The 13260-nt window shown below is 48.8% G+C and overlaps 1 protein-coding gene and 1 pseudogene across 8 annotated transcripts in view; one reads left to right on the plus strand and one right to left on the minus strand.

The window, feature by feature from the left end:
• The window catches only part of Atxn7l1 (ataxin 7 like 1), a 233489-nt gene that overhangs the window by 168968 nt on the left and 51261 nt on the right, over window positions 1-13260 (minus strand). The gene's annotated exons all lie outside the window — the stretch shown is intronic.
• Window positions 5113-5295, plus strand: LOC148120554 (Nuclear RNase P; annotated as a pseudogene).

Raw genomic sequence — 13260 nt, forward strand, 5'->3', positions numbered from 1 at the left:
GGTGACTGAGGTGACCTAAGATGTCCACACCAAACGACCACCAGGTGACTGAGATGACCTAAGATGTCCACACCAAACGACCACCAGGTGACTGAGGTGACCTAAGATGTCCACACCGAACGACCACCAGGTGACTGAGGTGACCTAAGATGTCCACACCGAACGACCACCAGGTGACTGAGGTGACCTAAGATGTCCACACAATGACCACCCAGACAATACACACAATTGTGGTAAGAGCTGGTTTCCTTTTTGCATGAGATACCAGAGTCTTTGAAGTACAAGCTGACTTCAAGCTTGCTAAATAGACACCACTGGCATTGAGCTCCTGGTCCTCCTGCCTCCATCTCCCTAGTGCTGAGATTACAGGCATGTGCTATCATAGCCAGTCTGTGTTTGTAGTCTGAAGCCAATAAGATCTGGGGGAACCCCTCCAGGACTTCGGGAACACTGTAGCAGAGGAGGCAGAAAGAATGCATACGGAGAAGAGGCGGGGTAATGAAGACCGCCACCTTTCAGGCAGGGCTTGACCACAGAGCTCTTCACTCTCAAGGTTCCCATTCCTCCCTGAGGATTAATGGGTGCTGGTGGGGATAGAAAAACATTTTCTTTTCTTTATCTTCTATTTTTGAGGGGGAGGGGTGTTTTGAGACAAGGTCTCTGTGTATCCCCAATTGTCCCATGTGTAGACCAGGCTGGCCTTGAACTCATAGAGATCCACCTGCCTCTGCCTCTCAAATGCTGGGATTAAAAGCATGCACCACCACCACCACCAGGCTAAAAGGCATTTTCTCCAGTGGTGTAGCCACTGGCAAGATGCCCACACTCCTGTAAGTAAGCAACACATTACCTATGCTCCTGTAAGGAACCCTAATTAAAATCATTTGGAGATAAAACCCAAAACAGCAACTACAATAAAGGAAAAGAAGGTGGGAGGGAAATTAGTTCAGAAAGGGAAGGAGATTGGGCTTGGGAAATGGTCCGGCAGCTAAAGTTCTTGCTGTACAAGCATGAGGCCTGAGTTTGGATCCCCAGTACTCACATAAAATGCGGAAGTGGCTGCACACAGCAGCACTGGGAGGCAAAGGCAGGGGGTTCCTAGGGGCTCTCTGTCCAGTCAGTCAATCTAGCCATCCAAACTCAGTGAGACCCTGCCTCAAAACAGGGTGAAGAATGACAGAGGAAGACAACCAACAGTGACCTCTAGTCTCTACACACATACGCACGCACATGGATACACCACACACACAGACACACACACACTCACAAAGAGGCCGGTAAGACTAAGACAGAGTAATGAGGAGAAGATTGGATCTAATATATAGAGGAATAAAATTATACTGATCCCCATTATTATATATTATTAACATGTATTAGTAAATGCTGAGGAGTGTCTTCTGCTCCTTTCGCCAATAGTCATTGAAATACCAGCCCACTGGGGCGTGGTCTATTGCTCTTTTAAAAAAAAGCGACAAGCCTCGGGTCACTCTCTTGGTTCCAGCGCTTGGTTACGGAGCTTGGTTACGGCTCCTGCTCCAGGGACTAGGCTCCTTTCTTGACGGTTGGTGTTTTGTAAGTTTTACCCCCCAAAATAAATACCCCTTTAAATCCTTACTGGTGTGGGATTGTTTTGCGCATTAAGTAAGAAAAGATTTGGAGTGGTCCATCAAATAGCAAATATAAATGAAGCCTGCACTCAGAAGGCAGAGGCAGGCAGATCTCCGTGGTTTGGAGGCCAGTCTGGTCTACATAGTAGGCTCCAGGCCAGGCAGAGCTACACAGTGAAAACGTGTCTCAAAAACGAGGGTGGGAAGTAAAGCCACTCAATCCAAGTCCCTTAAGGAGATGCAAGTCTCTGAAGCAATGGAGAATTCCTGGATCTCTAGCATCTGCTCAGTCCTTCAGCAATGGAAAAACTACCTGTGGTGATCTAAACGAGAATGGCCCCATAGGCTCCAATGCTTCAATCCTGGTCCCCAGTCTGTGGAACTGTTTGGGGAGGGTGTATGAGCCGGGCTTGTTGGAAGAGGTGTGTCACTGGGGATGGACGAGCCTTGTTGGAGGAGGTGTGTCACTGGGGATGTAGGAGCCTTGTGGGAAGAGGTGTGTCACTAGGGAAGGAGGAGCCTTGTGGGAGGAGGTGTGTCACTGGGGATGGAGGAGCCTTGTGGAAGGAGGTGTGTCACTGGGGATGGAGGAGCCTTTTTGGAGGAGGTGTGTCACTGGGGATGGAGGAGCCTTGTGGAAGGAGGTGTGTCACTGGGGATGGAGGAGCCTTGTGGGAGGAGGTGTGTCACTAGGGATGGAGGAGCCTTGTGGGAGGAGGTGTGTCACTAGGGATGGGCTCTGAGGTTTCAAAAGACTTTTTTTTACTGCTCCCAGGGTTCTCTTTCCCTGCTTCCTCTTATGGATCATGATGTGGGCTCTTAGCTGTTACCATCACCATGTCTTTGCTCTGCTAATATGGACCTAAGCCCTCTGAAATCATAAGTCCAATCAAATGTTTTATCTTATGAGTTGCCTGGCCGTGTTATTTTATCACAGGAAAACAAACAACTAAGTAACACACCACCCAAGATTGTACTGTCTTTGGTTTGGAGAGTCACTGTGCTTACAAGAGTGTCCCTATTGCCTCCCTGGGGCACCAAGTTCTTTAGGAGCAGGTGGCAGTAGCACACTACAGTGACACTGTCTGTCCCCAAAAAACAGATGTTCTCTACTGAGGAGAAAGGAGACTGGCTTTCTAGGAAGCAAAGACATCAAGGCATCAGAGGCATGGAGGGTCTCTGGAGGACACCCCAAGATCCAGCAACTGGTAGCACCCCTCAGCAAAGAGCCAAGGAGAGCCACGCTGGCCCGTGGCACAATGACAGGCTACCTCCTTCAACCTAAAGCTGCTCTGTGTGGTGAACCATTGGGGACAACACTGACTAACTAGGTGCAGCTCCAGGACATGAGGAAAACCAGGTTTTCCTGGGCAGAAAATTCCCTTGTTAAAAGGACAGGAAACAAAGCTTGCTATCCAGATGCCGCTTTCCCCAAGCATACTTATAAAGGCAGGAGGGAGGAATACTGAATTAGGGCAGGGGTATCTACCCAAGCAGCGTGGAAGACAATAACCTTCCCTGCTCTCGCAGACCAAGTGTCCCTGTGAGGTGGAGACAGATTTCCTATGCTGCCCAACACTGTGAAAAATGACTTTTAGCGTTCCCTTGTTCCGATGCAGCCTGAAAAGAAGAGGGTTCTTTCGTGTACTCATGTTGGTGAAGCCCTAGCTGTCCATCAGGAGTATCAATGTCTGCATGGTTTATTTCTCGGTGCTTAGTCTGTGGATCAGAGAACTTCATGAGACCAACACGCAGGGCATTTTCTCCCCAGGGAGTGTGGGCACACTTTTAGGTAATGTCTGACCTGGATTTTGGTGGTATTGCTTTTGGGTTTGTTTGTTTGTTTGTTTGTTTGTTTTCTTATGTTTGTTTTTGTTTTTCAAGACAGGGTTTCTCTGTGTAGCCCTGGCAGTCCTGAAACTCACTCTGTAGTCTAGGCTGGCCTCAAACTCAGAGAGATCTACCTCTGCCACCTAAGTGCTGGGATTAAAGGCATGAACCACCACCACCAGGTGTCTCTCTCTTTTTTAAATCACATTTGTTATCTATATGTGAGGGAGGTAAGCAAACATGCCATATTGCACTTGTAGAGGTCAAAGGACACCTTGTGGGATGATCTCGCCTTACATCATATAGGTTCTGGAGTAGGTATAGGATGTCACACTTGGAAGTGAGAACCTGCAGGTTCTGGAGTAGGAGTCACACTTGGAGGTGAGTACCTGCAGGTTCTGGAGTGTTGGGAGCCACCTGGAGGCACAGGTGGTCCTGCAGTTTGGAGGTAGCCACGTGGGGCTGAGCAACCCTGCCTGCACCCTTGCCTGCACATGCTCAGACCAGCAGAGTGGCATTGACCAATCGGGACAGCGTTCAGGCTGCTCCGCCGTTTAAAAGCAGCTGCCTCGGGGCCCAACGTTCTCTCTCTAAGCTTTCTCTCGTCCCTGCTCTATCGTCCCTTCCCCCAATTTTCCTCAAGGGAATGCTCCAAATAAAGATGTGACCAGAGAAGGAATTCTCGTTTTTGGTGGGGTTCATTCCTGCTGGACGGGATGGCGCCCCGCAACTGGTGCTCGAAACCCCGGACGCTGAGGGACCCTGACAACTACGCCGGGGGACCCTGAGAAAGCCCGGGAGAAAAAGCCAAGATCAGACACCAGGACACAGAGAGCCTTGAATTTCAGAACTCTGAGAACATGGAGCGGTGAGTGACGTCGGTTGAAATCCCCAGAAAGGGGAGGAAAAGAAATGTAAAAAGGAATTTCAAAGGATAGGCCTAAATAGAAAAAAAAAAATACAAAAAAAATCAAAGTTAAGGTATCTGAAAGAAGGTACAGAAAGCAACGGGGAAGAAAAATCCCTTAAGTTCAGTGCAGGAGGAATGTAAACAGCAGCAAAAAGGGCGAGGTTTACGGTTGGGAGATCCGCGGCTTCCTCCGTGCATACTCGCTGTTAGAGACTGGAGGCAACAGTCTCGTAGGGAGGCGAGCTTGATCACTGCCTTCCCTATTCTTAAAGAGCCACAGAGCTTTTGGAGGTGATTTTCGCCTAATTTTGTTAAGAGAGCTCAGTCTCTGGCTCTCACGTACAAAAAACTTTAATTTTTGACTGAGAAAGACAAGCTGCTTGATCGTGCTGAGAGTGCTGGCGGCAGCCGGCCCGCCTTTGAGCGGTAATGCCTGATTAGAAACACGGAAGTGGGCCAGGCACGGTGGTGCACACCTGTAATCCCAGCTACTCAGGAGGGAGACGCAAAATTGCACTCTCCAGTGCTAGCTCGTTCGGGAGGCGTGGCCATGCTAACCAGTTGCTGGCGGGAAATTTGCTGGAGTCCGCAGAGGCCTGCGAATAGCCAGGTCGCGGGCGGGCTAAAGTCCGTGTGACATCAGAGGCCTTCTGGCGGGGCTATGGTTTTTGGAGGACTTTTTCAGCACCTGAGCGGACTCGCCTGACTGAGGCGGAAGCTGCGTGGTGAGCAGCGGCGCCATAGAAGGCAAAGAGGAGCTGAATCGGCTCTGCGGAAAAACTGTGTTTCCATAGCATCATGGGCGGGCGGAGATGAGTTCCCAGAGAACGGGGCTCCGCGCGCGGGCAGACCGGGCCCTCCACGGGTGGGCGGATGCCCCCCCCCCCCTCGCCGGAGCTTGGAAAAGGCTCACAGCCGGCGGTGCGAGTTCATTGCCTGAGGTGAAACGGCGAGCCCGCGCACGGCCCGGGGCGGAGCCATGCCTTTGGGCCATGCGGAGCGCGCCATTATAGGCTTCAGAGGCGGAGCTGTGGCAGCCGCCGTCCGCTGCTGCCGCCGCCCTCAGCCAAGGTCGCTAAAAATTCAGTCAGATAAGAACATTTGTCGCCAAAAATTCAGTCAGATAAAAACATTTATCCCCCAAACATCGCCCCTTTGTCAGCAGGAAGTAGCCAGATGATCGATGCTACGCCCATTCTCCCTTAAAGAACTGGTCGTGATTATCATAATAAAGGCATGTTTACCTGGTTACCGTATCCTAGGTAACAAAGAAAGACGGACCTTTTGCCTGAGGCACCTGGTGAGATAAACAATGCTACCTAGAGGTTTTTCCATCTGAATAGGGGAGCTGGAGAGATGGCTCAGAGGTTAAGAGCACTGACTGCTCTTCCAAAGGTCCTGAGTTCAATTCCCAGTGACAACTGCTTTGGTTTTTAGACATAAGAGGGGGAATACACTACCAGTGACAGCTTCCCCCAGAGAAAGGATTTCTCTTGCATTCTATACATTTAATTTTTAATTCAAAATTTTGCTGGTACAGGCAAACAAGATTTGCTCTTTGAAACGGAGACATGCAAGTCTCTAAGTTCAAAACCAGCCTACTTCCAGTACTGATTGTGCTGAATTTTTACACTGAGAGTTTTTAATACTCTTAAATGTTAATTTGGGAGGAGAGTTTTGTTTATGTTTTTCTAGGAATGCTGACATACATCTGGATGCCAGCGAGACCGACCAGAGAGATAAAGAAGATGACCCAGTGGATGCTGAGTGTCCTGCTGTGGAAGATTCGTGCGGAGACAGCAGAGATGACCTTCTGGGCGGTGCCAAGAGCAGCTGTTTCACACCATCGACTTGAGCAACACCCTGTGCAACCTCTTATCTCTTAACAATTTTCTGACTGACTCTATTCTGACTTTCTCCCTCCTTGGAGATGGGTGGGAGCAGAGATATCCTTGGCATGCTGCGTCTAGGTGGGGACCAGATTGGAAAATAGTTTTGCCTTATTGCTCTTAAAGACAATAATTAGGGGGAGATGTTGGGAGCCACCTGGAGGCACAGGTGGTCCTGCAGTTTGGAGGTAGCCACGTGGGGCTGAGCAACCCTGCCTGCACCCTTGCCTGCACATGCTCAGACCAGCAGAGTGGCATTGACCAATCGGGACAGCGTTCAGGCTGCTCCGCCGTTTAAAAGCAGCTGCCTCGGGGCCCAACGTTCTCTCTCTAAGCTTTCTCTCGTCCCTGCTCTATCGTCCCTTCCCCCAATTTTCCTCAAGGGAATGCTCCAAATAAAGATGTGACCAGAGAAGGAATTCTCGTTTTTGGTGGGGTTCATTCCTGCTGGACGGGATGGCGCCCCGCACTGGAGTAGGTGCAGGATGTCACACTTGGAAGTGAGAACTTGTAGGTTCTGGAGTAGGTATAGAATGTCACACTTGGAAGTGAGAACCTGCAGGTTCTGGAGTAGGAGTCACACTTGGAGGTGAGTACCTGCAGGTTCTGGAGTAGGTGCTGGATGTCACACTTGGAAGTGAGAACCTGCAGGTTCTGGAGTAGGTACAGGATGTCACACTTGGAAGTGAGAACTTGTAGGTTCTGGAGTAGGTGCAGGATGCCACACTAGAAAGTGGGTACCTACACTTGCTAAGGCATCTTGCCTACCCTGTAATCTAGGTTTTAACACATGGTAAGATACTGAACTCTGAACAGGGCAAAGGGCTCTGGGTGCCAAAGGCCTGCTTCCCGTCACTGTCTGACACCGACTCGACTTGAGGCCCTGGGAAAGTCTTAACCTCAAAAGTCCCAATATAATAAAGGGGCCAGTGAGCAACATATTCATTTTTTTAAATTGAGGTTAAAAACTCCCTATGAGGTGGCAATGGGCAATATATCTCTCTCTGTATTCTTAAGTACAAACACCTTGTTGTATATGAATGTTGTCAAACTTTCCCTGTACACACGGAAACTGTACCCATTGTAGGGTGCATTCCTCCCCCTTCACAGCCCCCGAAAGTCTCCACCCTACTTCCTGCCCCTGAGTTTGAAAACTTTAGATGCTACACGATGGTGCAATGTCATCCGGGTGGGTCCAAGCACACCGCATTCTTAGAATACACTTCATGACACTCCCTGTCTGCACGGTAACGTATCTATTGTTAGTAATTGTCATTTAAGAGGATGGTGTGTGAGCAGAGACATGATGGAGGGGGTGTCAGTCACAGGGCAGGAACACATACAGGCGCAGTGCTCGGGCACAAGGCTGCCCTGCTAAAGTGAGGATTCCAGGGAGAGAGTTTGTGAGTCATGAGGGAGGGGCTGGCCAGAGCACATACTATAATCATCCAAGGAGGCTGAGGCAGGAGGATTATGAGCTCTAGGCTACCCTGGGCTACACAGTGAGTGAGTTTCAGCCCAGCCTGAGCGAATAGCAAAACCCTGTCTCAAAAAGCCAACAAAACAAAACACATGAGGCCTAGGCGCCAGAGTGAAGGAGCTAGACATGGCATGGTCAGAGGACACCGAAGGACACGGGTAACAACTGAGCAACATGGAAGACAGGTGGGGGCTCATGCAAAGAGCGAGATGATCCCATGGCTAGGCTTGGTGGTCCTTTGTAGCTGAATCAGGGCAATGGAAGTGGAGTTGGAAGACATGGGCTTGCTTTGACCCTAACTCTGTACGGTCAGCAGAACACAGTGGGGCACTGGATGGGGGGGCAGAAAACTATTAGGAGGCATGCATCCTGCACTAGATTTCATCCACAGAAAGACATGCCCATCAGCTGTTCGAGAAGGCCTGCAGGAATGACTGGACTCCTTCAGGGACTTGTGTGAAAGCCTAGTCCTGGCTCCTGTAAATACAGAGCCAATATATATGAACTCAGGATCCTTCTTTCCTCAACCTCCAAAATGGGCAGGCTGGGACCACAAGGGTGCGCAGCCATGTGGGGCCTCCTGTGGCCTTACCTAGAGTCAGACTCTAAGAAGTAATTGCAGCAAGACGGTTATCAGTGTAGACCCTGATCTAAGGTGTCTGATGTTTCTATAGGAGGCCTAGAGATAGGTAGGCATGAGAGAAGACACTGAATACACGCAGGGAGAAGACTACATGAAGAAAAAGGCAGACAATGGAGTGAAGGCCCTACTGACAAGGGGACTGTTGACAACTACCTAAGTGATGGACAGGACACAGTCGTTAGGAGAAGCAAGCTTGACACTGTCTTGATTTGGGACTTTTCCCTTCCAGAGCTGTGAGAGAAGAAATGTGTGGCTTCAGCCAGCCATGTGTGGTACTTGGTTGGGGCAACCCCAACAGACACACTGCAGAGGCCCCCGAGTGAGACTTTCATTTGCTTAGCATGGGTGTGTCATTTGGGCAATGGGGTCGGTCCTGAGCTCAGGATGAGAGGCCCAGACTGACTGGTGACAGAAATTTGGGGCATGTGTGCAAGCAGAGCATGTTTAAAGTCATGATGCAGGTTGAGAACGGCAAGAGAAGAAAATATCTAGCAAAGGAGAGGGCCGAGGACGGGGCTGGGGCACTCCAAAGTGGAAACCGAAGAAGGGGAATTGAAGACGCCGCAGGCTGCAGGTTGGGAAGAAACCCAGACCATAGAACCCTGTATTCCTCTGTGGCTCCCACTGCTCCTGGGGCCAAGGCCTTCCTCATGGCCTTCCCTTGCATCCTGCCCTGCTTACCTCAAAGCCAGCTCTGACTAGACCACTTAACCCCGCACTGGCCACTGCCTTTACTCCTTATCTGCTGTGTCTCAGCCCAGGCAGAGGAGGGAGCCCTACTCCTCTCCTGCACACTTCTCTGCCTGTTTGCATGCAAGCTCCCGCCCACCCCATGATCACAGTGCAGCACAAGTATTTGCTGAACGACCTGACAGAGCCTCTTCTAGCAGTCAAAGCTGACCTGTCTGAACACTAACGCATAACAACTCACAAGGTTTCTTAAGCTGGATCTTTTCTTGCGCTTGTTCAATTGATTTTTAAGTCTCAACAATGGGATTTTACATATTTTCCCGTGAACTTCTATTTTGACTTACACAACTTAGAGAAAAGAGATATTTGGGAGTCTTCGTTCTGTCCAGACTAGACTGGTTTTCGAGCTTTGAAGGCTGGTTTGTCACGGCATTGTATGAACACCCCATCGGTTATTGCTAATACAACCCCTAAAAGTACTGGGCAGCAAAGACTTCTGCAGTGTCCCCCAAAGCCATCCTTCCGTCTTTACACCCTTTCCTTCTACATGCGTGCCCGACACTGTTCTGGGGCCAGGGACTTATGTGTGAACACAGGAAGATCTGCCTGTTACGATCTGGATATAAAACTGAACCCAGAGGCTCGTGTGCTGACAGTTTGGCCCCAGCTGGTGGGGCTATTGGGAACTGATTGAATCGCGAGGGCGCTCAGCGCATCAATGGGTGAAGCGATTGACGGATTTATAGGCAAATGAACCATTAGGAGGTACAGCCTGGCTGCCTGTGAAGGGCAGGCAGATCTTGTCTGGGATCTCTCATTTTCCTCTGTTTCCCCCTCACCAGGAGGACAGGCTCTCCGCTCTCCTACCCATTCTCAAGATGTTCCACCTCACCCAGCCCTACCTAAACCTTCCAAAGACCTGCCTGTGTGATTCTATGGGGAGCCCCTCTTACCCACGGCTTCATGAGGCTTTTGCTAAAACACCTTGCTTAAAGCAGAGACTGCATGACGTGCCCTGAGCTACCAGCTGGGGGTTCGCTGGAGGAGCAAATGGCCTCTCTCTGGTGTGAAAAGCTCCCAGTAAGCCCAGTCGGCTCCTAAGATGGCCATCTCTTTTGACTAGTCTTTTCAGTGGGGTAGTCTAGACACTCTCTTCACCCCTAAGTCCTGAAGTTAAGATATTAGACCTTTTGCGACAGGAATAGAAAGTAGAGGGACTGAAGAAGATGGGGTTGGAAGGAGGAGAAACAATCTATTAGGGCTGTTTTTCCCTTCGGGGTTTGTGCATGAGGAATTTGAAAGTGAGTGTAAGAGTCAAAGTGACATTTTAAGTTTTAAGTACTTCACCGAAGAGATCCATGAAACAAAAAGGCTTCTGCTCGGCAAGGCCCTTGCCCAAGGACAGACAGTTCCTGAAATGCTGGAGGCTGTTGTTTATGGGAGATAACAAACCACTTGTTCTCACTCCCCTAAACAGGTTTGTTTGACCCATCTGCACCAATGTGCTTGACCACATGTGGGCAGGAGGCTCACAGCACGGAAATATGTCAGGATGTACGCTTGCCCCTGATTGGACCTGAAAGGAAATGCAATGAATTATGGGTTTCCTTCTTAATCTGCTGCAAACCTTGACTTGGGGCCATTTTCTGGAAACCTAGAGATGGATCTGGGCAGAGCCCATCCACCTGGCCAGTATTTAAGTAAAGCTTGCTTCAAATTTGGCTTTGAATTGTGGTAGTGGTCTTATTCTCAATCAGTGGGATTAACACCAGGCTGCCCAGATCCATTAGGATAAAGTCAGATTATAATTACATATGCTTTTCCGTGTTTAATGGTTCTTCCTTTTGACTTGACCTTGAGATCAGTTTTTACTGTTGTTGCTGTTTATTTAATTTTTCTCTCTGTTTCTTACCTCCTTCTGTACTTCAGTGATTCTTTAACTCCAAAACTGAGAAATCCTTCAAAATCCAAATATGATACGTTTCAGTGGAGAAGAAAAAAAACACGGAAGACTGAGAAGGAGAGGGCCAGAGAGGGAGTCGGCAGGATGCAAGTTCCTTTATTTATTTAATGCACAGTTAGTTTATTTACTTATTTTTGGGATAAGGCATCACTACGCAGACCAAATTGGCCTTGAATTCATGGGGCTCTGCCTGTGTCTTGGACTGGGATTAAAGGGGTGTACCACTGCACCCAGGTTCCTTGAGTACTTTAGAAGATAACATTTTAATTTGCCTCACCTTCTCATGGCTAGACATTCAGAAATGATACAGAAAGTTTGATGTAAAAATAAATTCTTTAAATAAGAAGCAAATGTTCTGAACAGCCTCTTCCTGGGGTTTCGTATTTATTACTCTGCTTCAGAGAAATTGCCAGTCGGGAACAATCAGTTCGCAGGCTTGTTACAAAAGACCGGTTACTGGGAAATACAAGGAACAGGGTGCCTGCTAAAAGGAGGTAGGGGGTTGTAGGTGGGGCTGGTCCTCTCTAGGAGAGGTGCTCACAATGTTCTCTCCCTGCCCCCGTCCCCATCTCACTTCTGTCTCCTCAGGGGAAAGCCATCTCTCTTTCTAACAAATCAAGACGTGTGTGTGTCTGACTTTCTGCAGGCTGCCTCCTTATGTCTGGAGAGCCGGCTATTATGGGGAGAAGAGGGAAGAAGCAGCAGGTGCAGGCCCAGCTGAGAGTCAGCCTCCAGAGACCCAGGTTCCTTCCCCCTAGCTGCTGAGGAACAGAGATGCAACCAGCAGGCATGTGGTCCCCTGGAATGTTCTACGTTGAGGTTGTTTAGCTTTAAAATAACAAAAATGATAAGGTGGTGGTTTTGTAAATCTCCAGAGAGAAGACAAGTCATACCAAGGACTCAAGGATGGCAGAAGAGCAATACGTCTGAATTTTATTTTAATTAAGGGTTTCCATTCTGTGTGTGGCTATGGTGTGCTTGTATGTATATGTATCTCTGCATGTGTGTGGGTGCATGTCGAGGTGATTTCAGGAATCACCCTCAATCCCACTTCCATTTTATTCCTTGAGGCAGGGTCTCTCATTCAAACACAGATTTTGAGGATACGGCTACTCTTGCTAGCTAGCTTGCTCCTGGTCTCTACTTTGCATGGGTTCTTTGGGATCCAAACCCCAGTCATCGCTGTGTGAAATCACTGGCCATCTCCCCAGCCCTACCTCTCTGTGTGACCACTCTCCTGCAGACACTTCTCATTCCGTGTGGCCTCTGAAAATTTACCTCCCGGGCACTTTCCCAAGAAGCCACTAGAAGATACGTGCCAAGTCCCAGCAAAGGCATAAACCAACGAATGATACAACAAAATCAACCAGTCAACAGCAAAGAACCAAGACTTGGGATCCAAGAAAGGAAGATCTAGGCCAGAAAGACCAGCAGAGGGAAGGCCCCCGATGGTGCCTTCTCTGCGAAGGGAGAGGCACTATCTACAAGTCTACTCCTGCAGATTTGGATTGGCTACCTTTAGGGTTTTGTTTGCCTCTCTCTGAATGGTATTTGTGGTGGTGGTTGTGGTATCGGTGCTATGGGCTCCTGTTTTACTACTTGTGCACCTTTATACCATTGCTTCTTCCTTCTTTCTTCCTTCCTTCCTTCCTTCCTTCCTCCCTCCCTCCCTTCCTTCCTTCCTTTCTTTCTTTCCTTCCCCCTCTTTCTTTCTTTCTTTCTTTCTTTCTTTCTTTCTTTCTTTCTTTCTTTCTTTCTTTCTTTCTTTCTTTCTTTCAGTGTAGTGCTGGTTGTTCTGAAACTCACTCTGGCCTCGAAATCAGAGATCCAACTGCCTTTCCCTCCCAAGTGCTAGGATAAAAGATATGTGCCACCTCTTGGCACAAAACAAAGGTTTCTTTGGTTTTCAGCTTCATATTATGGTTTTCTTTCTTTCTTTCCTTCTTCCTTTCTTTCTTGTTTTCTTTCTTTTTTCTTCCCTTCTTCCTTCCTTCTTCCTCTCTTTTCTTCCTTTTTTCCTTTTCTTTCTTCCTCCCTTTCTTTTTTTCCATCACTTCTCAAGAGCCTGTGTAAAGGTCTCTGGGATGAACCCAAGGAGCTGGTGACTAGAGCAGATGGGTCACACACACACACACACACACATACACACACACACACACACACACACACACACACACACACACTGTGGAGTTAGGTGTTGAGAGTTGCATGCTCTGCAGTTTATAAAACTCCCAGTTAAAACAAGTTT

Source organism: Myodes glareolus, chromosome 11, assembly GCF_982192425.1.
Source record: "Myodes glareolus chromosome 11, mMyoGla1.1, whole genome shotgun sequence".
NCBI classification, from domain to species: Eukaryota; Metazoa; Chordata; class Mammalia; order Rodentia; family Cricetidae; genus Myodes; species Myodes glareolus.